Below are 23,951 nucleotides of genomic sequence, written 5' to 3'. Positions count from 1 at the left end.
TGAGCTGTACCTTAGCTGCTTTGTTTTTTAAGGTAGTTTAATAGACTTGCTTTATTTTTCTTCATTGTGATGTGAGAGACTTGAATAGGTGTTAGAGGGTTATATGGGAGTGAAGGAGAGAAGGAAGTGTGAAACAGTTATGATGAAAAGAAAGCAGAGCTCTAAGTGTAGAAGGATTTCTTGGGCGCATTGACACCAGTCAAACTCTGAAATTGCAAATTGAAAGTTAAGCCTGTCTACATGTTTGAGGAAAAGGTTAAGGCCTCAGGGAAATGTTGATACTGGGAATATGGAATCCATGGGACATAGCAGAAATCCCTGGTCAAGGGATTTCCTATTCAAGAGAATGGTGGAGAGGGTGGACCCGAGCCTTATAGGAAAGAGAAGTTTTGGCACCTATGGTGGGATTTTTCAGGGCTCAAGCCAAAGCCGGGGGTGGGGAGCTTGGACAGCGGTCTTGAAACATGCTATTGGGTGTGATGGGGCCGAGGAGTGAATAGTGGATGGGCTCTATTTCCCTTAACTGCCCCCTTCTGAAGGATGCCTGAAACATTAATGTTTTGAAATCTGGCACATTTTGAAATTTTCAAGGGGCAAAGATTGTCACAATTCTTAAAGTCATTGCTTTCTTGTTATACTTTTTGAATTCTTTGGCTCTTGGCTAATAGAGAGAAAAAAAACAGATCCACAAATAATTTAAAGTTTTACTGATTTAAAAAAAATTTGCTTCTACTTGTTTTATTGTTTAATACTTGTAAAACTGTGCAATGAAGGCATATAATGGAGAGCCGGGATTCTTTTTAGTTGGTGCAGTCTCTGTTTCAGAGCCGGGATTCTTTTTAGTTGGTGCAGTCTCTGTTTCAGAACTTATAAAATTGTGTAGTTGTTCATCAGTCAAGAGTTTATGAAGCTGGGGAATGTCTCTACCCATTTTTTTGGAGTCACCAGGCCATAAAAAGGCAATTCCATCAGCATTTTCTTCCCGGTGACAGTACATGGTTTCAAGAAGCCTTTAAAGCCATTCATGGTCTTTACAGCTCTGTGTCAGTCCATAGATATGTGTATGTGTGTGTGTGTGTGTGTGTGTGTGTGTATATGTATACACACACACACACATACATACACACACATATACATACATACACATATGCACACATATTTTTTTCTTATCCGTATGTTCTTCATGGAAGGTGAGTATTTTGGTGTATTTTTGTAAGTGTCTGCAGTTTTTCTCATTGGGATAGAAAGGTCTCCTGAGACAGGCTTAATGGAACAAACAGCTGTCACCCATTTTGGCAGATGCTGCCTCCCAGTGGCTCTTTGTCAGAGAACCTTCTGCTGGAGCTCATCTTCCATGCAGATGGTCTCCTGATGAATCATTGCCCCTCTAACGTGCGTTCATACCCAGCTTCCCAGGCACTGGGTCACCCACTGTGTAGTAACTGCCAAGTGGCCCCCATTTTTTTTCAGTGGCAGGTTGCCTGCTCCCCATCGACATGGACTCTCTCCTTTAGGCATTTTGTACCATGGAACCCTTTGGAGAGGTAAGGAGTCAGGCACAAATGCAGAATTAATTAAAGAAAGAGGTTTAATGAAGACTGGGAGAATCCAATGCATTTCCTGACACTCAGAGACATCTGAGAGAGGGGGTTATTTTCTTTGATATATTAGTGAGCTTTAGAGACTACTTCAGCAAATCTGGCTTTTCAGAAACCCACTTTACAATTCTGTACAGATAGGATTCAAAGGACTTAAAACATAGTTCTGAGTGATAATTCCGACGACCTTAAAAGGGCTGGTTTATGATTCTGTGTCTTTTGTGGAGCAGAAGATAGATTAGGCCTTAAGTCAACTTGATCTAGAATTTTGAGACTGCTAGGGCAGGAAATCAGACACAGTTAAACCACTGTCACCTGCAAAAGAAGTTGGTCTTCTTAACCTTTAGCTGGGTATATTAGATGTAATAACCCAAACCCAGCAACTGAAATCATTCAAAGCACACCAAAGAAGAGAATGTCATTTTAAACTATTTGCTAGCATGTATGTGTCTAAATGTATTTCTGTAAGGGGGTTGTCGGATCAGTTAGGCTAATGAAGAAACTTAACAAAAAGAAAACAAGAATTTATAGATGTCAAATCCACAAAGCACAATGCACCCTGTCCCCTTTGTGTTCTAGTGTAATGCTGTAAATGATGGACTTGGGCCCTTCCTGAGGAAAGAAACGAATTTACTGAATCCATACATCAAAAATTCAAGTTATTTGTTCTTAAAATTCCCTTTACAGTAAGAAACTGATTTCTTTTTCTTATGGCATTTTATCAAGGCACTGAATTTTTTGAAGAGGTCTAATCATTTTCTTTTCACTGGTTGGTTTCTTTCTTTTTTCTTTTTACTTATTTGAAAATCTGTTTATTCTAATGAAATAGATTTTGGCCTGAGTATGGTTGGGCCCAGTTTTTTTTTCAGTCTGAATATAGAATTTATTTAGTTATATTTTAAAATTTGATTTAAATCTATTTTCAATTAATACACAAAAAATAAAATTTGGATGTATTTATTGAGTACCATGTGATATTTCAGCAATGCTTAATGGGTAGTATTTAAATCAGGTTTAGATATATCTGCTTCCTCAAACATTTATCATTTCCTTATGGTAAAAACACTTAAAATCCTTTCTTCTAGATTTTTGAAATATGGGCCTGGTTTTTGATCCTTCACTCACCATACATGTTTAGGTCCCCAAAAGCTTGCTGATGCCAAGCTCATCTCCTTATATGTGTAGCCCATATAGAGATGAAGTGGTTTGAGCTTTCTTTGAGTCATTTGTATAAATGAGGAAACCACAAAAATCGAACTGATTATGTAATAATTAAGGGTGTGAAATCTTAATTAAAATAATAGAAATTAGCAGTAACTATTAAATCTCACAGTCAGCACTGGAGTTGTTGGGGAGGAAGAAGTAGACTGAGGAAGCCAAGGGCCTGGGGGAAGTCATTGCCCACAACACTGGGACCCATGGTTGTGTTGGACATAGGTAACTTCTAGCTCTTCTAGTGTCATTTTCTTGTTGTGAACAACCAAACAGCAGTGCTGAGACCTAACTCCCAGGAGACCTCACACTTCTCTCAGTGTCCACTACTTCTTAACACAGTTACACTGTGGATCAAGCTCCTACATGGGTTTTGGTGGGGCAAACCATAGCACACCCTATACCCTCAAGGTCCCTTTAAGTTTGAACAGTAAATAATTTTAGCTACCAAGATGAGAGTGGGGTAGTCTTTTCAGAGAATGGTTTCCCTTCATTGTCTCTCACTTTCTAGACCCCATACTCTCTCTCTCTCTCTCTCTCTCTCTCTCTCTCTCTCTCTCTCTCTCTCTCACACACACACACACACACACACACACACACACACACTTTTCTGTACAAGGTATGCTCCCTTCCTACTTTCCCCTCTAGCAGCATACACCAGTAGGTGTCCTGTCTCTCCTCTCTGAAGCTCAGCACACCCAGTTCCATCTCTTGCTTAAAACTTGTTTTCAGTGGCTAATCAAAGCCACTGGGGATGTAGATGTTTTTTAACTTCCTGGATGGAAACTGACATTGATGCTGACTTTATGTCAGCTCCACAGGAAAAAAAGTAGGCCAAGAAGTGCCAATGCCACCAACCGGGGAGTTTAAAGATTTATAAAAATTAGTGTTTCTGATATATTAATGACTCTAGTGGTAGTAGCCTACATTTGTCTTTGTCATGTTCCGTTGTCATTCAGGTACTTAATCAACACATATTGTCAGGGCTAAATTTATTTCCTTGTGTCTGCCTTGCCAGATAATTTCTCTGTTCTTTGACAGTAATGTCGCAGGCACCTGAATCAGACCTGGGGCTTTATGCAGGTGGAGGGAAAGTCCCCTCCTTGCTTTTAACTGATTGCTGAATTGCTCACTGGGGAAAAATTTGTGAAAGAGAGAACAAGGCCATTTCAATGCCTGCTTCCTTCTCTATGGGTAAGAACACAGACGGAATGATGGTGTTGCCAATGTGGTAGCAGTAAGACTAGAGCCTCTTACTAGGCCTTGGGGTACCTCCCTCTTTAATGAGATTAAAGGATCCCCCACCACCTTTTTAAATGTAATACTGGGGACTCAACCCAGAAGTGCTCTGCCACTGAGCTGCATCTCCAGCCATTTTTTAGCTTTGACACAAGGTCTTGCTAAATTGCCCAGGCTGGCCTCTAACTTGGAATCCTCCTACCTCAGCCTCCCAAGTAGCCAAGATTACAGGTGTGCATCACAATGCTAGTTAAGATGAACTCAGGGGCACTCGGCCACTGGCCACATCCCCAGCTGTATTTTATTAACAGGCAGGGTCTCACTGAGTTGCTTAGCACCTCACTTGGCTGAGACTGGCTTTGAACTCATGATCCTCCTGCTTCAGACTCCTGAGCCACTGGGATTACCAGGTGTGCACCACTGCACCTGGCAGTTAAGACCCTTTTAAAAGAACATTTAGAAGGTGTGAGCTTCCCTGCCCTTCTGTCTCCTGCCCTGTGAGGACACAGAGATAGGTTCTCACCAGACCAAGTGCCAGCCCCTTGGCCTGGACTTGCCAGTCCCCAAAACTGTGAGAAATAAATTTCTGTTCCTTATAAGTTACACAGTCCCAGGTATTTTGTTAGTAAAAAACTAAGTAACCTAATGCAAACTAAGACAAATCATGGCCACTGTAACTTATTAATACTGCTCCAAATTCTGCTATAGGAAGGCCTTAGCATAAGGCAGTTAAGCTCCCAGCTTCTCATTCCTATAAAGAAGAGGTGTGTACACATTGTCAAGTAACACACATGGAAGTCTATATGTGTACATGTGTGTGCACACACTGCATTGCACCCTTGGCTTTTATTTAGCATCCTACAATGTAGGAAGTATTTGAATTTTTTTTTTTTTTGTCCTAAGTTACTCTGAAGGGCAGTAAAAATTGTGTATGTCACAGACTTTTTATTAGTCTCTGAAACAAATCCTTCTGGTATCAGAAACAAGGAAAAATGGTTTAGATTGATCCAATAAACTTCAGTTCTTCTTTTTGTTAAATAGTAAGAACAGCGTAACCCACTGTTTCTGACTTTGCTTTGGTGGCTCGGTAATCTCAGTGCACAGGTTTTGTTTTGCTTTGCTCTGTCTCGCTAGCTCATGGCTGCAGTAGTATATACCAATAACAAAAGGGAAAGGGAAAACAATACATGGTAAGCACAGGGTGATGAGTGTTGCTCTCCTACCCCTTTAGGGAGTAAAACAGAAAAATGAAGAACATGGTGTGTGCATGTATGTGTTTTGTATTGGGTACTGAAATCAGGGCTTTGTGGCAGGCTAGGCAAGCACTCTACCACTAAGTTACACGTCCAGCCCATTTTTTATTTATTTATTTTTTGGGGGTACTGGGGATTGAACTCAGGGACATTCGACCACTGAGCCACATCCCCAGCCCTGTTCTGTATTTTATTTAGAAACAGGGTCTCACTGAGTTGTTTAGTTGTTTAGAAACAGGGTCTCACTGAGTTGTTTAGTTGTTTACTGAAGCTGGCTTTGAACTCGCAATCTTCTTGCCTTAGCCTCCCAAGCTGCTGGGATTATAGGTATGTGCCACTGACCTCAGCTTATTTTTTTATTTTTGAGATAGAATCTCTGCTAAGTTGCCCAGACTGGCCTTGAATCTGGGATTCTCCTACCTCATCCTCCCAAATTGCTGGGGTTACAAGCATATAACCATGCCCCTAAAGAACATGATTTTTAAAGCCCATTTATATTCAAATTCCATTCTAAAAACCTCCATGTTATTTTTTTACAAACTCTTCTCCTTTACTCTCTCTCCTGATACCTTAAGAATTTTCTCTTTGTATCCTCAAAGCAAAGGTCTACACATTACAAATACTAAGAGCTCAGTAAATAGAGTGCAGATAACATGAGATGCTCAATTAAATTTCAAATAAATTCAGATAAAGAAATAATCTTTAGTATATGGTATGTCCAATGCAGCATTTAGAGCATACATATTTAAATGCATTTGAATTCAAATTTGGTCAAGGCATTTGTATTTGTATTCATTAAATTGGGCTATCCCATTAGTAAATACTGGAATGGTTCTGTATCCAGGCATTATTAGACATGTTGCCTCATAGGTCCCTGCATGGCATGAATGGCCAGAGGTTACAGGCATTATAATGCAACATTCTTTTCATGTTTTATTTTTCCTCTCTAGCTACTTAGTTATGTTGAAGTCTGGGCCATCTTTGTGGATGACCCCAAGCAGATCTAATCTCTATGACGTGTGAAGGTCTGTGTGCCCATGCTCCATTATGATGCCTTCAAGATAGTCACCTTGCTCTCTCTGGATTCAAATAATGGAGATTAAATGCATTTAAAGGAATGACTAAAAGAAAATGATCAGGCTTCAGAACTTGAGAGATAACCATTTGCAGGGTGATTGGGATGACCACATGGCTGTCTTCCCCTGCCTCAGCCCACTGATTTTGCCCATAAGCATAGCTGAATTCTCTAAAAAGGAATGTTGAGGATCCTGGCAAAACTCGTGACTGTAAAATATGAGGCAATGACCTTGGAGTTCATAGCTACTTAATGTCATCTGAGCTTTCAGAAGTAGTAAGTGGCTAAGTAATAGACCAGAAATGAAAAGACTGAATTCCAACTCTATACCTGCCATTCATTTTCAGGCAGTACTGAGGCGATCATGACAATAATCTTGGCTTTGATTCGTCTCTCCTTAAAGACAAGAGCGTTATTTATGTTTGGTAAAGCACTTAGATATTTGTTAGGATTTAATTCAGGATGGGGGAATCATTGCTTGGATAACAATATTACCCAGATCCTCTTGCCAGATAGTGTGGGCATGAACTAACCTTCCTAATAAATGAAGTGGAAGGGCAGGTTATACAGTTGCTGAGACCTCTCACTCCAGATACACAGGGATCTTGAATTGCTTGCCATTTGGAGGAGTTGGAGATCTATTAAGTGGGTTTTTTGTTTGTTTGATTTTTTTTTAACCAGGGATTAAACTCAGGGGCATTCAACCACTGAGTCTCATCTCCAGCCCTATTTTGTATTTTATTAGAGACAGGGTCTCACTGAGTTGCTTAGTGCCTGGCTTTTGCTAAGGCTGGCTTTGAACTCACAATCCTCATGTCTCAACCTTCTGAGAAGTGCTGTTTTGAATGAGTGTTTTATTAGTCCTATTCTAGAGTTCTAGCTTCTTTTTTTAAATTTTTTTATTTATATGTGACAGCAGACTATTAACAAGCATTTTTTTTTTTTTTTTGGAACCAGGGATTAAAACCAGGGGTACTTAACCAACATCTATTATTTTTTATTTTGAGACAGGGTCTCACTATGTTGCTTAGGGCTTCACTAAGTTGCTGAGATTAGCTTTGACCTTGATATCCTCCTGCCTCAGCCTCTCCAGCCACTGGGATTACAGGCAAGTGCCACCATGCCTGGCTAACAAGCATTTCTTAAAACTAAAATATTATATTCTTTAGGGAGCAAACATAGACATTGTCTTTGAGGAGAAAGAATTTAAAATCTTTTTGGAATACATCCAGCATGGTACTGGAAGCTATTCCAAAGAACTATACATGGAAACATGATTTTGTGAACTAAGCTGTATATAGAAAATTCCTTATAAAAATAGAGAACCTGTTAGGAAATTTGGGCTAGGCTGGATATTTCTGCTTAGATGGCAATGTGGAGGTTTTTTTTTTTTTAAATTCCCTCTAAGGGTACTTTTGTTCTTTTTGTTTCTCTTGTAAAGCTTCTGGTCCTCAACTCCTCCTTGGCTTCCTTTATAACTGTTTAGATGTAGGGCAGTTGTCAAAAATGTTTAGCATCACAGGAGAGTTAGTGACATTTGGATGCATCAATTAAAGCATCTGTGGGTGCAAAGAAGTATTATTGAGCAAGTTTCATAATGTCTCCAAAAAATAAGAGACTAAGTACAAATTGTTCCCTATTATAATAAGTTAATCAGCTTACATTGAAAATATGCATCATTTTTTGGAGGTGGCAGACTCTTGAGTTAGAAATGGGTTTTAGAAGAGAAAAATCAAAGCCAAGAGAAGTGATATGATCTCCTCCATATCAAGTTTGAGGCCTATGAGTCTTTTTCATTGTTGTTATTATTATGAAACAAATGGACAAAAATTGAGTACTCTTCTAGGCAGTGTGGAAAAATATAGTCCCTGGGAGAACTGTATATGAGAGATAGAAAGGAGTATTGAGTATGTGATTCTGTAACAGTCCATTCGGTTCCAGTTATGGGGTATTGTACTAGGTATGATGAGGGGCTATAGGGACAGATGAGATCCCATTCTAGTACATACAGAGTTTACAATGTAGTGGAGCATATTGTGTCCAGAAACATGTGGCACTTGTACATATGCACCTACATGGAGAAGCAGGTATTGTGATGGTGGGAGGTAAGGCCAGTAGCACCCCTGCTTGTGGCTTCAGTGCCAATGGTAAAATGCATAAAGCATCCTGAAAGGGGGCTAGAACATCCCCTGAGTGCAAACTGTGTTCAGTAGTGTGCTTGTCACTTTATACATGTGGTACCTACTATCATCTAGAGGTAAGGAAAGGGAATCTCAGAGAAGGAATGCAAGTTATCCATGGTTCTAGCTAATGAATGGTGAATCAGGTTGTCTAGCTGCTTTCCCACTCTGTGCACCTGAGTCTACCTGGTGAATGGAATGAGAGCCAGTTATTCCCAAAATGTCTGGTGCTGGACAGAATTTGATCCAGTCTAGAGATGACACCAAGTAGAAGACTCTTGCTAGGAAGAGATATTTAGCAATGGAAAGTGGAGGAGATAAGAAGTCATTGTTTATTGCACTCTTCTATTTGCCTTAGGGTACAACCGTCTCCTTACTGACATTCTAAAAATTAGTTCTCATGATTGCTTCCTGGGATTGCCATCATTTCCATTTGACAGAATGATTATGAGAAACTGAGGCTTAGGAGGTTAAGAAGCCATGGTCACAAGCTACAGTACGGTTAAGGTTTTAATTTGAAATATGAACTTTGTGACTGGGGTCAAATGGTGTTAGACTCAAAATCAACAGTTTGATTTCATGAGTTTAGAAATTGAGGCTATTTCCAGGATCTGGAGGGGGCATCTAACACATTTAGATGGAGTGAAATTTTGGCAAGGATGGCACTAACTGGGTTGAGAAACCAAAATGTGCCAGGGAAGGGGAAGCACCAACTCTTCCTCATTTGATGATTATTTTGAACTAGTCAAGGTCCTGGTCCTTGGGAGAGGTTTCAGACAGGGGTGAAGGAAGCAGGTATGAAGAGGGAGAAGGAGGAGGAGGAAGAGAGAAGGGGGACTGACAAGTACTTTAACAGCTGCTCCACATAGCCACAAAATGACTCTGAGAAAAAATGGTTCTATTTATTTGCCTTTTCCTTCCATATATCTTGCCAGCAGCATTCATCAATATCTGTCATTTCCCAGGGGGTTTAGACATGTCTAGCAATTCATTCTACTGAATTATATTTCAATACACGAATGGAGGGAGGCCAGATTGCAGATGTTAACTCTGACCCCTGCCCAGCATCGCTTAGACACCGCCACCACCCAGCTCCTCGGGTACCCTTGCTCAGGCAGACATTTATTCCAAGCAACACTGTTTGGTGTCAGATTCTTGTTACCATGTTCTCATTAGAGTAGGCTCTATTTAATACTTCTTTAAAAATCAATTTCACATTGTCACATTTGCCTTTGGTCTGTGTAACTGGAGTTTTGGGTCAAATCATTATTTTTTCAATAAAATTTTTTAATCCAGAAAACCACCACATGACGGGAGACTGCCTTGGTGGTCTAGTTGCAATGGGAAATGGGTGATCAGGGCTGGGTATCATTGCAGAACCAGAATGGGAGAATTTTCTGGGTGTTGGTACACTGAAAAGGGAGTGTCATAACACAAGTGTTACGGCTGCTGTGGGGAGGGGAATCTAAGGAAAATGAAAGGGATATCAATAGAGGAAAGGGACCAGAGCAAGGGAGGTGGGGAGGGAAAGGGGAGATCCTCAGAATGATATTGGCCAAATTATATTGTTATATTGTGTGCATATATGAATATGTAAGTGAATCTCACCATTATGTACATTTACAATGCACTAATTAAAAATACGGAAAAAATACATACACTTAATAAAAGAAAAAAAATAAAAGGAAGCATTTCAGCTGACCAAGCTCTATCAACATGTATTAACTGATTTGATCCTAATATCTGTCCTAACTAGAATTTGAGAGTCTATCATGGCAAAAGAGAAGAAATACCACATTAAGAAAAATTAAGGGAAAGTAAGGAAAAAAGAAAGGCCAAATATCTCTGTATGACTTTGAATTGTTTCCATTTAGAAATATACTGGGTTGGCATTTTTGTCCTTTTATCATAAAATGGTGAGGGTATCAGGGTGGCTATTTGAGATCGAGGGTAAAGGAACCCCTGCAGCCTTGAATCACCTTGCCATATTGCCCACACCAGAAGTTATTTTTGACTTAAAACCACAGCTATGATTGACAGTGGCAGTGGCAGCGGCAGCTTAAGATTCTGCTCCATAGCCTCATGGTTTGTCTAAAGGCTCTGATTTCTGTATTGTAGACATGTGTGTTCTGTTATTTTTCAAAAGTTCCCAGCTCTCTCACAGCATGGACTGGGGCTTCAGTGACTCCTTAAAACATTTGTCATGTACCCAGTCTGTCTGGGCTTGCCCAAGAGAAGCTGTTAACTTCTGATGCCTGCTTCCCTTACTCCAAGCTTCATTTCAAAGCATGCCTCTAGCTTTGTCGCCGGGTTCTTATAGTTAGTTATGTTGCTTTGACATTCATTCTATGTTAAATGTAGAATGGTGGTGATAATATTCTAAAAAGTGGACTGGGTATCTCTGGATTTGAATCTGATAGCAAAATAGGTAATTTGATGGAGACCTTGATGCCCCATTGGCAATCCCTGCTCTGATATCAACCTCCCAAGACATGCACGCTTTCTTGCTCAGCTTCTAGTTGCTTTGTCAACTGGAGATCACTGATCAGTGTGTAGTGCTGCCTTTAAGGACTCAGGGTCAAGACCCTGCTTTGGACTTCTTGCATGAGAAAACACACTGCATTCTTTTTAAAGGCTAGAACAGCAGCTCAATATAGGAGTCAGTGAACTTCAGCACTCTCTGGTCACAGGTCTGTTGGTTTCTCAAATTATATTTATTTATGCCATTAAGAAGAATGATTTAGGAGAGGGAACTGGGACCAAAGACAGAGCAGGCCCAGCGGCCTGCTGAGGGGCAGAGCCGCCCCCCACCCCCCTCGCCTGCCAGGTAGGGGAAGGGTGACCACCGACAGAAAAGGCCCAGTGGCCCAGGGCGGGACAGAGCTTCCAATCACTCCTGCAAGGTAGGCGGGCCTGCGACCCACCGGCAGAAGAGGAGCAGTCGCCTGCTGAGAGGCTGAGCCGCCCCCTCCCCCTGCGCCGGCATAGTAGAGGGAACTGGGACCAAAGACAGAGCAGGCCCAGCAGCCTGCTGAGGGGCAGAGCCGCCCCCCACCCCCCTCGCCTGCCAGGTAGGGGAAGGGTGACCACCGACAGAAAAGGCCCAGTGGCCCAGGGCGGGACAGAGCTTCCAATCACTCCTGCAAGGTAGGCGGGCCTGCGACCCACCGGCAGAAGAGGAGCAGTCGCCTGCTGAGAGGCTGAGCCGCCCCCTCCCCCTGCGCCGGCATAGTAGAGGGAACTGGGACCAAAGACAGAGCAGGCCCAGCGGCCTGCTGAGGGGCAGAGCCGCCCCCCACCCCCCTCGCCTGCCAGGTAGGGGAAGGGTGACCACCGACAGAAAAGGCCCAGTGGCCCAGGGCGGGACAGAGCTTCCAATCACTCCTGCAAGGTAGGCGGGCCTGCGACCCACTGGCAGAAGAGGAGCAGCCGCCTGCTGAGAGGCTGAGCCGCCCCCTCCCCCTGCGCCGGCATAGTAGAGGGAACTGGGACCAAACACAGAGCAGGCCCAGCGGCCTGCTGAGGGGCAGAGCCGCCCCCCACCCCCCTCGCCTGCCAGGTAGGGGAAGGGTGACCACCGACAGAAAAGGCCCAGTGGCCCGCGGCGGGACAGAGCTTCCAATCACTCCTGCAAGGTAGGCGGGCCTGCGACCCACCGGCAGAAGAGGAGCAGCGGCCTGCTGGGAGGCAGAGCCGCCCCCTCCCCCCCGCGCCTGCAAGGTAGTCGGAACTGAGACCACCATCAGAACAGGTCAGACCTGCAACCGAGAGACAGAATAGGACCAGTGGCCTGAGGAAGGGTAGAGCCGCCCCCCCCCCACACGCCTGCAAAGTAGGCGGACCTGCGACCCACTGGCAGTACAGCCCCAGAGGCCTGCAGAGGGGCAGTGCCGCTGCCTGCGCCTGCAAAGTAGGCAGAACTGCGACCACCGACAGAACAAGCCTAGCGGCCCGCAGAGGGACAGAGCCGCCGCCCGCGCCTGCAAGGACGGCGGACCTGCTACCAACTGGCAGAGCAGGCCCAGCGGCCTGCCGGAGTGGTAGGCACATTGCCCCAATTGGCGGAGGGGCAGAGCCGCCGCCCGTGCCTGCGAGGGAGACTTTGCAACTATACAAGACCAATATAAATATATAGGGGGAAAATTCAATAGCACAACAGTTTCACCAAGAAGAAAGGAACGCGAACAGTATGAAGAGACAAGGAAAGAAAGGACCACAAGCATTGCAGGTCAACTCAACTTTAGAAGAGGTAATAGCTGCAGCTGATGGAATGTCAGATAAAGAATTCAGGATATACATGCTTCAGATGATCTGGAGTCTCAAGGAAGACATCAGACAACAAAATCAGACAATGAAAGATCACTTCAACAATGAATTACATAAACAAATCCAAGAAGCAAAAGATCAACTATACAGGGAAATAGAGATTATAAAAAACAAACAAACAGAAATCCTAGAAATGCAGGAAGCAATAAGCCAACTTAAAAACTCAATTGAGAATACTACCAGCAGAGTAGAACACTTAGAAGACAGAACATCAGACAATGAAGATAAAGTATATCAACTTGAAAAGAACATAGACAGCTCAGCAAGACTGTTAAGAAACCATGAGCAGAACATCCAAGAAATATGGGATAACATCAAGAGACCAAATTTAAGAGTCATTGGGATACAGGAAGGAACAGAGTTTCAAACCAAAGGAATGAGCAATCTATTCAATGAAATAATTCGAGAAAACTTCCCAGACTTGAAGAATGAGACAGAACCCCAAATCCTAGAAGCCTACAGGACGCCGAATGTGCAAAATCATAAGAGACCCACACCTAGACACATTATAATGAAGATGCCCAACATACAGAACAAGGAGAGAATTTTAAAAGCTACAAGAGAAAGGAAGCAGATCACATTTAGGGGTAAGCCAATCAGGATAACAGCTGATCTTTCAACACAGACTCTGAAAGCTAGAAGATCCTGGAATAACATATTTCAAACACTGAAAGAAAATGGGTTCCAACCAAGAATTGTGTTTCCAGCGAAATTAAGCTTCAGGATGGAAGATGAAATTAAAACCTTCCACGATAAACAAAAGTTAAAAGAATTTGCAGCTAGAAAACCATCTCTTCAAAACATCCTTGGCAAAACATTACAGGAAGAGGAAATGGAAAATAACAATGAAAACCAACAGTGGGAGGTAGGACACTAAAGGGGGGAAAATAATCAAAGTGGAAAACAAACCATGTTTAGTAACATAAATAAACAAATATGGCTGGAAGAACAACCCATATCTCAATAATAACCCTAAATGTTAATGGCTTAAACTCACCAATTAAGAGACACAGGCTAGTAGAATGGATCACAAAACAAGACCCAACAATATGCTGCCTACAGGAGACGCATTTGATAGGAAAAGACATACATAGGCTGAAGGTGAAAGGTTGGGAAAAATCATATCACTCATATGGACTTCGGAAACAAGCAGGAGTATCCATACTCATATCAAATAAAATAGATTTTAAGCCAAAGTTAATCAAAAGGGATAAAGAGGGACACTACATACTGCTCAAGGGAACCATACACCAACAAGACATAACAATCATAAATATATATGCCCCAAACAATGGTGCAGCTATGTTCATCAAACAAACTCTTCTCAAGTTCAAGAGTCTAATAGACCACCATACAATAATCATGGGAGACTTCAACACACCTCTCTCACCACTGGACAGATCTTCCAAACAAAAGTTGAATAAGGAAACTATAGAACTCAATAACACAATTAATAACCTAGATTTAATTGACATATATAGAATATACCACCCAACATCAAACAGTTACACTTTTTTCTCAGCAGCACATGGATCCTTCTCAAAAATAGATCATATATTATGTCACAGGGAAACTCTTAGACAATACAAAGGAGTAGAGATAATACCATGCATCCTATCTGATCATAATGGAATGGAACTGAAAATCAACGATAAAAGAAGGAAGGAAAAAGAATATATCACTTGGAGAATGAACAATAGGTTACTGAATGATCAATGGGTTATAGAAGACATCAAGGAGGAAATTAAAAAATTCTTAGAGATTAATGAAAACACAGACACAACATATCGGAATCTATGGGACACATTGAAAGCAGTTCTAAGAGGAAAATTCATTGCTTGGAGTTCATTCCTTAAAAAAAGAAAAAACCAACAAATAAATGATCTCATACTTCATCTCAAACTCCTAGAAAAAGAAGAGCAAAACAACAGCAAAAGAAGTAGAAGGCAAGAAATAATTAAAATCAGAGCTGAAATCAATGAAATCGAAACAAAAGAAACAATTGAAAAAATTGACAAAACTAAAAGTTGGTTCTTTGAAAAAATAAACAAAATCGACAGACCCTTAGCCATGCTAGCGAAGAGAAGAAGAGAGAGATCTCAAATCACTAACATACGGGATGAAAGAGGCAATATCACAACAGACACTTCAGAAATACAGAAGATAATCAAAAATTATTTTGAATCCTTATACTCCAATAAATTAGAAGATAGTGAAGGCATAGATAAATTTCTTAAGTCATATGATCTGCCCAGATTGAGTCAGGAGGATATAGACAACCTAAACAGACCAATATCAATTGAGGAAATAGAAGAAACCATCAAAAGACTACCAACTAAGAAAAGCCCAGGACCGGATGGGTATACAGCAGAGTTTTACAAAACCTTTAAAGAGGAACTAATACCAATACTTTTCAAGCTACTTCGGGAAATAGAAAAAGAGGGAGAACTTCCAAATTCATTCTACGAGGCCAACATCACCCTGATACCTAAACCAGACAAAGACACTTCAAAGAAAGAAAACTACAGACCAATATCTCTAATGAACCTAGATGCAAAAATCCTCAATAAAATTCTGGCCACTCGGATACAAAGGCACATCAAAAAAATTGTGCACCATGATCAAGTAGGATTCATCCCTGGGATGCAAGGCTGGTTCAATATAAGGAAATCAATAAATGTTATTCACCACATCAATAGACTTAAAAATAAGAACCATATGATCATCTCGATAGATGCGGAAAAAGCATTCGACAAAGTACAGCATCCCTTTATGTTCAAAACTCTAGAAAAACTAGGGATAACAGGAACATACCTCAATATTGTAAAAGCAATCTATGCTAAGCCTCAGGCTAGCATCATTCTGAATGGAGAAAAATTGAAGGCATTCCCTCTAAAATCTGGAACAAGACAGGGATGCCCTCTCTCACCACTTCTGTTCAACATAGTTCTCGAAACACTGGCCGGAGCAATTAGACAGACGAAAGAAATTAAAGGCATCAAAATAGGAAAAGAAGAACTTAAATTATCACTATTTGCAGATGACATGATTCTATACCTAGCAGACCCAAAAGGGTCTACAAAGAAACTATTAGAGCTAATAAATGAATTCAGCAAAGTGGCAGGATATAAAATCAACACGCATAAATCAAAGGCATTCCTGTATATCAGCGACAAATCCTCTGAAATGGAAATGAGGACAACCACTCCATTCACAATATCTTCAAAAAAAATAAAATACTTGGGAATCAACCTAACAAAAGAGGTGAAAGACTTATACAATGAAAACTACAGAACCCTAAAGAGAGAAATAGAAGAAGATCTTAGAAGATGGAAAAATATACCCTGTTCATGGATAGGCAGAACTAACATCATCAAAATGGCGATATTACCAAAAGTTCTCTATAGGTTTAATGCAATGCCAATCAAAATCCCAACGGCATTTCTTGTAGAAATAGAGAAAGCAATCATGAAATTCATATGGAAAAATAAAAGACCCAGAATAGCAAAAACAATGCTAAGCAGGAAGTGTGAATCAGGCGGTATAGCGATACCAGACTTCAAACTATATTACAGAGCAATAGTAACAAAAACAGCATGGTACTGGTACCAAAACAGGCGGGTGGACCAATGGTACAGAATAGAGGACACAGAAACCAATCCACAAAACTACAACTATCTTATATTTGATAAAGGGGCTAAAAGCATGCAATGGAGGAAGGATAGCATCTTCAACAAATGGTGCTGGGAAAACTGGAAATCCATATGCAACAAAATGAAACTGAATCCCTTTCTCTCGCCATGCACAAAAGTTAATTCAAAATGGATCAAGGAGCTTGATATCAAATCAGAGACGCGCCGTCTGATAGAAGAGAAAGTTGGCTACGATCTACAGTCGGTGGGGTCGGGCTCCAAATTCCTCAATAGGACACCCATAGCACAAAAGTTAATAACTAGAATCAACAAATGGGACTTACTCAAACTAAAAAGTTTTTTCTCAGCAAAAGATACAATAAGAGAGGTAAATAGAGAGCCTACATCCTGGGAACAAATCTTTACTCCTCACACCTCAGATAGAGCCCTAATATCCAGAGTATACAAAGAGCTCAAAAAATTAGACAATAAGAGAACAAACAACCCAATCAACAAATGGGCCAAGGACCTGAACAGACACTTCTCAGAGGAGGACATACAGTCAATCAACAAGTACATGAAAAAATGCTCACCATCTCTAGCAGTCAGAGAAATGCAAATCAAAACCACCCTAAGATACCATCTCACTCCAGTTAGATTGGCAGCCATTATGAAGTCAAACAACAACAAGTGCTGGCGAGGATGTGGGGAAAAGGGTACACTTGTACATTGCTGGTGGGACTGCAAATTGGTGCAGCCAATTTGGAAAGCAGTATGGAGATTTCTTGGAAAGCTGGGAATGGAGCCACCATTTGACCCAGCTATTCCCCTTCTCGGTCTATTCCCTAAAGACCTAAAAAGAGCATGCTACAGGGACACTGCTACATCGATGTTCATAGCAGCACAATTCACAATAGGTAGACTGTGGAACCAACCTAGATGCCCTTCAATGGATGAATGGATAAAAAAAATGTGGCATTTATACACAATGGAGTATTACTCTGCATTAAAAAATGACAAAATCATAGAATTTACAGGGAAATGGATGGCATTAGAGCAGATTATGCTAAGTGAAGCTAGCCAATCCCTAAAAAACAAATGTCTAATGTCTTCTTTGATATAAGGAGAGTAGCTAAGAACAGAGTAGGGTCGAAGAGCATGAGAAGAAGATTAACATTAAACAGGGATGAGAGGTGGGAGGGAAAGGGAGAGAGAAGGGAAAATGCATGGAAATGGAAGGAGACCCTCAGAGGTATACAAAAGTACATACAAGAGGAAGTGAGGGGAAGGGGAAAAATAATACAAGGGGGACAAACGAATGTCAGTAGAGGGGGCAGAGAGAGAAGAGGGGAGGGGAGGGGAGGGGAGGGGAGGGGGGATAGTAGAGGATAGGAAAGACAGCAGAATACAACAGACACTAGTATGGCAATATGTAAATCAATGGATGTGTAACTGACGTGATTCTGCAATCTGTATATGGGGTAAAAATGGGAGCTCATAACCCACTTGAATCAAATTGTGAAATATGATATATCAAGAACTATGTAATGTTTTGAACAGCCAACAATAAAAAATTAAAAAAAAAAAAAAAAAAAAAAAAAAAGAAGAATGATTTAGCAGCACTGCTGATGTTGTGTAGGTACAGGCATTCTTTCACAGTGGGACAAGAAATTGGAAGGCAGTCACCCATGTGAGCAGGAAGATGAAAGGAACCATGTCCCTGTGTTGTACTAGCACCACTGAAGATGAATAAAGGAGGCTATAATTGCCTGCGAGGACTAGAGTCATGATGACCGGGAACAAATGTTTAGGAGTGAGCAATGGGGCATAGAAGAAGAGTCTCTGGACGATGATGGAGTACACCTTAGGGCACTGGCTGCTGAGTCATGGGTTCTGCCCAGATTCAGCCAGTGACTTATCATGGTCTTTATCCTTTCTTTATTTCTAAAGTTTGGAGGGTTCTTTAAAAATTCAGTTCCCCTGACTTGCAAATGATTTGAAGGACTTAAGTTATTAAGTGTAATTTGCGATAGTGGGTGTCTATGTAGATAAATGTGGAGACCTTCTTTTGACAAAAAAAGATCCCATTATTATTTCCTCTATATGGCATAGTGGTTTTGGCTATAACACTAAGGAGTGTGTGTGTGTGTGTGTGTGTGTGTGTATGTACTATGTAGGTGTACACCATGTTTTGTTGACCCATTTATTCACCAATGGACATTTGGATTATTGGTACCTTTGGTCTATTGTGAATAGTACCACTATGAACATGGGTATACAAATATCTTTTTGAAGCCAGCTTTCACTTTTTCTTTCCAGTGTAATGGAGGGTGAACTTTCTGGGAGCTGTTATGAGAGTTGAGCAGTAGATCCCGAAGAAGCAGTGGGCTTCTAGCCAAAACCTGTAAATCTATAAAGATATAGGCTGAGAAATAAGGTCTTCCAACAGAGCATGTGGCCCCGTTTGCCTGCTCATGGCACCAATGCAGTGGCAGCTTACCATTGCTCTTTTTGTTTCTAGCCCTTTAGCCTCTGTAATGCTACTCTCATTCTCTCTAATATCCTTATATGGCTCCCTTACCTTCCCAAACCCCTGGGAGCAATGCATTGCTACCTTAGTTTTCCTCTTTTCCTGGTTGGTATCTTAGAGGAGTGAACAAAGCATTTCAGAGTTCTTATGTATAACTGATCACAAAAAGTCATATCAAAACAATTCTTTTTTTAAATATATAGTTATTTGGTTTTATTTTCTCTTTGATGTCCTGCTTGTAGTCTAAGAGAAATAACCCCAAATGTAAGATGGCGGGCTGATTACTCAATCTGTGCACTTCAGGTGACACAGAGCTTTTTTAATGGAAGCTTTCAAATCTAGTCAGGTGCCATTATTCCCCAATGATAAAGTAGATCTCCAGCGGCTATATTTAATTCTTTATATGACCATTCTGTGAAAGTTATTGCTGACTTGGTGTTTTCCTATTTCCTAGGGACAGTTGTACCTTTGGGGTGCTTTGAAAGCATGTATCTCATCTGAAAGCTTGCATTTATGAAGTTCCTGCTTCTAGTTTTCTTGGAATTCAGGATGGAAATAAAGGAAAGCACATTCAAGGAGAGGTGACATATAGCCTAGATAGAAACAAGGCACAATCTGCCTTTAGACTGAATAATCTATTCTTACTATATAACCAGAGAAAGCTGCAAGACTTCCCACTCTCATTCTGTGAAGTCACAATAATCAGTTTAAAAAGTTCTAACAATCTATATCTCTGTGTTTGAAATCTTATAGTTTCTTACATTAGTCTGGTTGACTGATTCTAGCTTTAAAACAGATTTCTCTTTATTGCCTCTAAATTTCTAGTTATAGTACTATGTAGAAAATATTTAATATATGTTAATGAACATGGCAGGATTTTAGAAATGTGTTTCTAAAGAGCACAGAGCTGATCAAAGTTCCATTTGGAACAAGCAGCTCAATTTGGTATTAAAACAGAGCAACCAGATTGCTAGGCAAGCTCACCTCTCATACGACAAATTGGAAATGGTATTATCCATTAATTTCCGCCCTGTGCAGCTGAATAATGCCATTGACAGATGCTAATTTTCTTAAATTGTAGGCAGCAAATGATGCATGAATATAGCAGCAACACACTTTCTAGAGGCTCTTGGTAGTCATCAGAAAGTGAATTTATATAAAGTTTGATGCAATCACTACCAACTATGGCAGTGTGTTAGTGCCTTCTAATGACTGCCTTAAATCCATCTGTTGTCCTCTTTTTCCTATTAACACTAATGGGGGTCCAGGCAGGAATGAAATGTCCCATGTGATGTATTAACAGACCCTCCAATTTGTAACATTCATAAGATTGCTTAGGACAAAAATCTATGTACAAACAATAGTATCTAAAATTTTATCCATTATAGGTCTATAAACATTTCATTGTATATGTATATAAATGCTTCCTAATTTATTTTTTTTTCCACTGTCTTAACAAGACTTTATTTCTTCCTTTCTTTGTAATTCCATGTATGTTGGGTAGTTCTTTGCACTTTTTATTTTTAAAGTTTCTTTGATTGCATTAATTTTTGAATATATTTTCTATCTTAGACTTTCCAACAGTCATGTTGTTTTGTGCAAGTTTTACAGCTGAAGAACCTAAGGCTTGGAGAAATTTGGGACATAGAAATGGAATTATCTGTGTGGTACAGAATTGGAAATCAGCAGTCTGACTTTAAAGTCATGTAAAACCAGAGCAATTAATTTTTACTATTACTGGCAAGGGCCTTTCTGTCCTGTGGTTAAGGCTAGAACTGTTTTTGAATGTCAGAGTGTCATCTTTTGGGTTAGGCTCTGTTAAGCTAACAAAGGAATTGAAGGCATTCCTTTTGTTAATTACCAAGATTGGATTTACACATGAGCTAGCAACAAGTAAGACATACATGATTATGTTAAATTCAACAGTAATTCCAGAGGAGGACAAGATAGCATGCAAATCTTGTTACGGGTTTACCAGTTTGGTTCCAGTGTGCTGACTTACCTTGAAACAACCTGTGAGATTTAACAAAATGGAAGTATTCAAAATGTGACTCAAAGTATACAGAGAGAAAGGGTCTGGGCCTGGGTCCCTTTATTGTGCCCAGGGTGCTGGTTCTGGATTCTGTCCAGAGGTTTACATCCTGCTGGGCTACGCCTGGTCTCAGTCACTCAGGATCCTAACACATGACTGTACTGCACTGAGGATTATCCAGGAGCTGGTCTTGGTGATGAGGAGGTTCTGTATGGTTCCTTCTTTCCCACTTCCTGTCTCAGACCTCTCCGTTGACTTCTTGCTTTGCCAACTAGGACCCTTAGAGTGTCCCCATCATCACTTGGGCTTTAGGGACTGCCAGTGTTCCTGGGTAGTTTAACATGTGAGAGTATAGAACACATTTTTTGATAAGAACTATTAAAAGTAATATTGTAAAATATCATATACAGTAAAAAATAGGGAATAAATATAACTGCATATAGCTACTAGCCAGTTTCATCAAAGCTTAATATTTGTTAAATTTCTTTAGGTACTACTAAAAGGAAAAAAAAAGAGAGAGAGAGAGAGACTAATTTGTATACATTTTCCATGAAATAAAATATTTGCCCTTTAAATTTTTCTCTAATTATACTAGATTCTCCAGATGTTTTTGCACCTACCATTAGTTTTCTTAAAAAGAAAGTATATGGGGCAGAATGAATGTAAGGCCAGCAAGGATTCTCTATCATTTAAATGTTAACATCATGTAGCTTCTGTACCCTTTCGCGTCTCTCTCCAAAACACAAACAAAAGAAATATAAGATCAAAGACATAGGAAGAGACCCAGGACAGACCTCCCTCCCCCCAAATCTATGCATTCAGATTACTGAATAGGTTGATATATTTTTAACAAGTGAGGTCTTTCAGATAGAATTATTAAAGAAACCATTTGTTCAAGTCATACTAATTCTGCTTTCCTAAATTCAGTCTGGTTTTGCTGCCCTAAGTGTCCTGCTTTAAAGCCTAAAAAGGAAAATTTTCTCAAAACCCTCTTAGTCCAGCTTTTAGTTCACATTTCAAAATAAGGCTAGGGAAAAATAAAAATTCTGGATTTTATATTTTAAATTCCCCTCAACAAAGTATGTCTGAATGTCTTTGAGACCGTGATCAGAATCACAGAGGGTAATTAATTATATTTGAGTTTTCAATGACAGTGTTCATGTTCCAATTAATTGACAGTTGCTGTGTTTATTTGCTTGGAAAAGGTCATAATCTCTTATGCGTGGATGGCAGGGAGCAGGTGATAAAAATCAATGTGATACTATTTTTGTAAGAAAATGTAGGTTGTAGAAAGAAAGTCTGAAGGAAAATCATGGACATGTCCAGAGTCATTTTTATTGGTGTGATTCTAGGTGACTTTTTTTTTTTGTATATTTGTACATTTTCTACTTTTTAAAAAAAGTATTTTATTTGCTTTTTTTCTTCTTATTATTTATTTCTTATATAGATGACAATAGTGGAGTGCATTACATTCATAATTATCCATTCACAGCACAAATGTTTTTAACCCTGTATATAAAGTATGTTCACACCAAGTTATGCCATTATACATGAGCTCTCTTATTTTTTTGCATACAATTCTTAATATACCTTTATACCACCATTTATCATATCTCTTCTCTCTGTTTGCAACATTTTCTACTTTTGAATGAAAAGAAACATAGCCTAATCAGAATAGATGCTTTTCATCTTGACTAAATAGCTAACATCTACTAGTGCTTTACTCACACAATCCTTTAAACAATTCTATGTAGTTGATTCTATCATCTCCATTTTAGAGGTGAAAAAAAAAAAGGCAAAGCGAGGTTGATTAACTTCCTCCCCCAATGTTGTTCAGCTATAGGGAAAAATCTCAAAAGCAGGTCTAGTGTTTATCTAGAGCCTGCAATTTCACTGTGTAATAAGAGAATTAAAGATCGATTTTGACAAAATGTCATTTTCCTTTTGTATTTAAAATATAAATTTCTGAAAGCACGTGGGTTAAATAAATCATTAGATCACTTAACTGGGCAATGGATGGGAGATGCTCCAAGTTCCTGTGTTTTGATATTGTTGATAATTAATAGATTATAATAGTTATTAACCAGTGGGATGTGCTTGTTGGGTGCATACATAAGGGAAAAAGAAGGAACAGATGCTACTGAAATAAAGCTGGAGTCCTCACAAATCTGGCCCTCCAACGAGAGTCCATCTTTTCATTGTCCCTATGTTTTCTGGGAAGAAAATGCTCACTCACCCTGTCATCATTCAATAAGTGGTGGCCAAGTCATGTGCTAGTATTGGAGCAAAGCAGATAAAAATCAGACAGGGACTGTTTATACTGAGCTTCATTACTATGTGAATGATCGTGGCCACCCTAACTTTTCTGAAGTCAAAAACCTCATTTCTTATATATATCAATGCTTGTCTAATTCCTGTACCAAGGAAGTAACAATGTGAATTGGTTCAGCTATTTGACTTTTAAAAGCATACACTGTGTATATTAGAGTTCAAGGTTGATGGAAATTGCTCAGTGAACCTAGACTGACATTGATGTCCTGATTTATGCAAATGGGTACCATTATGTATGCTGCAGACATGGTTGGATGGTCACCAGCGCTTCAGAGAGAGAAGCTGAGAAAAGGGGCATCAACCCCACTTCACCTTGAAAGAATTCCACCCCTTCCTTTTGTTGGTCATGATCTGCACTGTGTAGACTCTTTTTCAGTTGATTCCTAGATCACTACTCTTTCTGCATTAGAGTGTTTCAAATAACATTTATAAACGCATGCATTTATTTCCATGATGCAGGGAACACTTTTCGTATTAATGTATATTCTCAACACATTCCAATGGAATATGCAGATGGGAAAAACCACTTCATCCTACCCTGAT

General features: G+C 40.1%; 1 protein-coding gene across 4 annotated transcripts in view; it reads left to right on the top strand.

Moving 5' to 3' along the window:
- Positions 1-23,951, top strand: part of Mast4 (microtubule associated serine/threonine kinase family member 4) — a 558,123-nt gene that overhangs the window by 162,710 nt on the left and 371,462 nt on the right. The window lies entirely within an intron of this gene.

This window comes from Marmota flaviventris, chromosome 5 (assembly GCF_047511675.1).
Source record: "Marmota flaviventris isolate mMarFla1 chromosome 5, mMarFla1.hap1, whole genome shotgun sequence".
NCBI lineage: Eukaryota > Metazoa > Chordata > Mammalia > Rodentia > Sciuridae > Marmota > Marmota flaviventris.
Note: the sequence above shows the minus strand (reverse complement) of the source record. Positions and strands in the feature narration are given on the sequence as shown.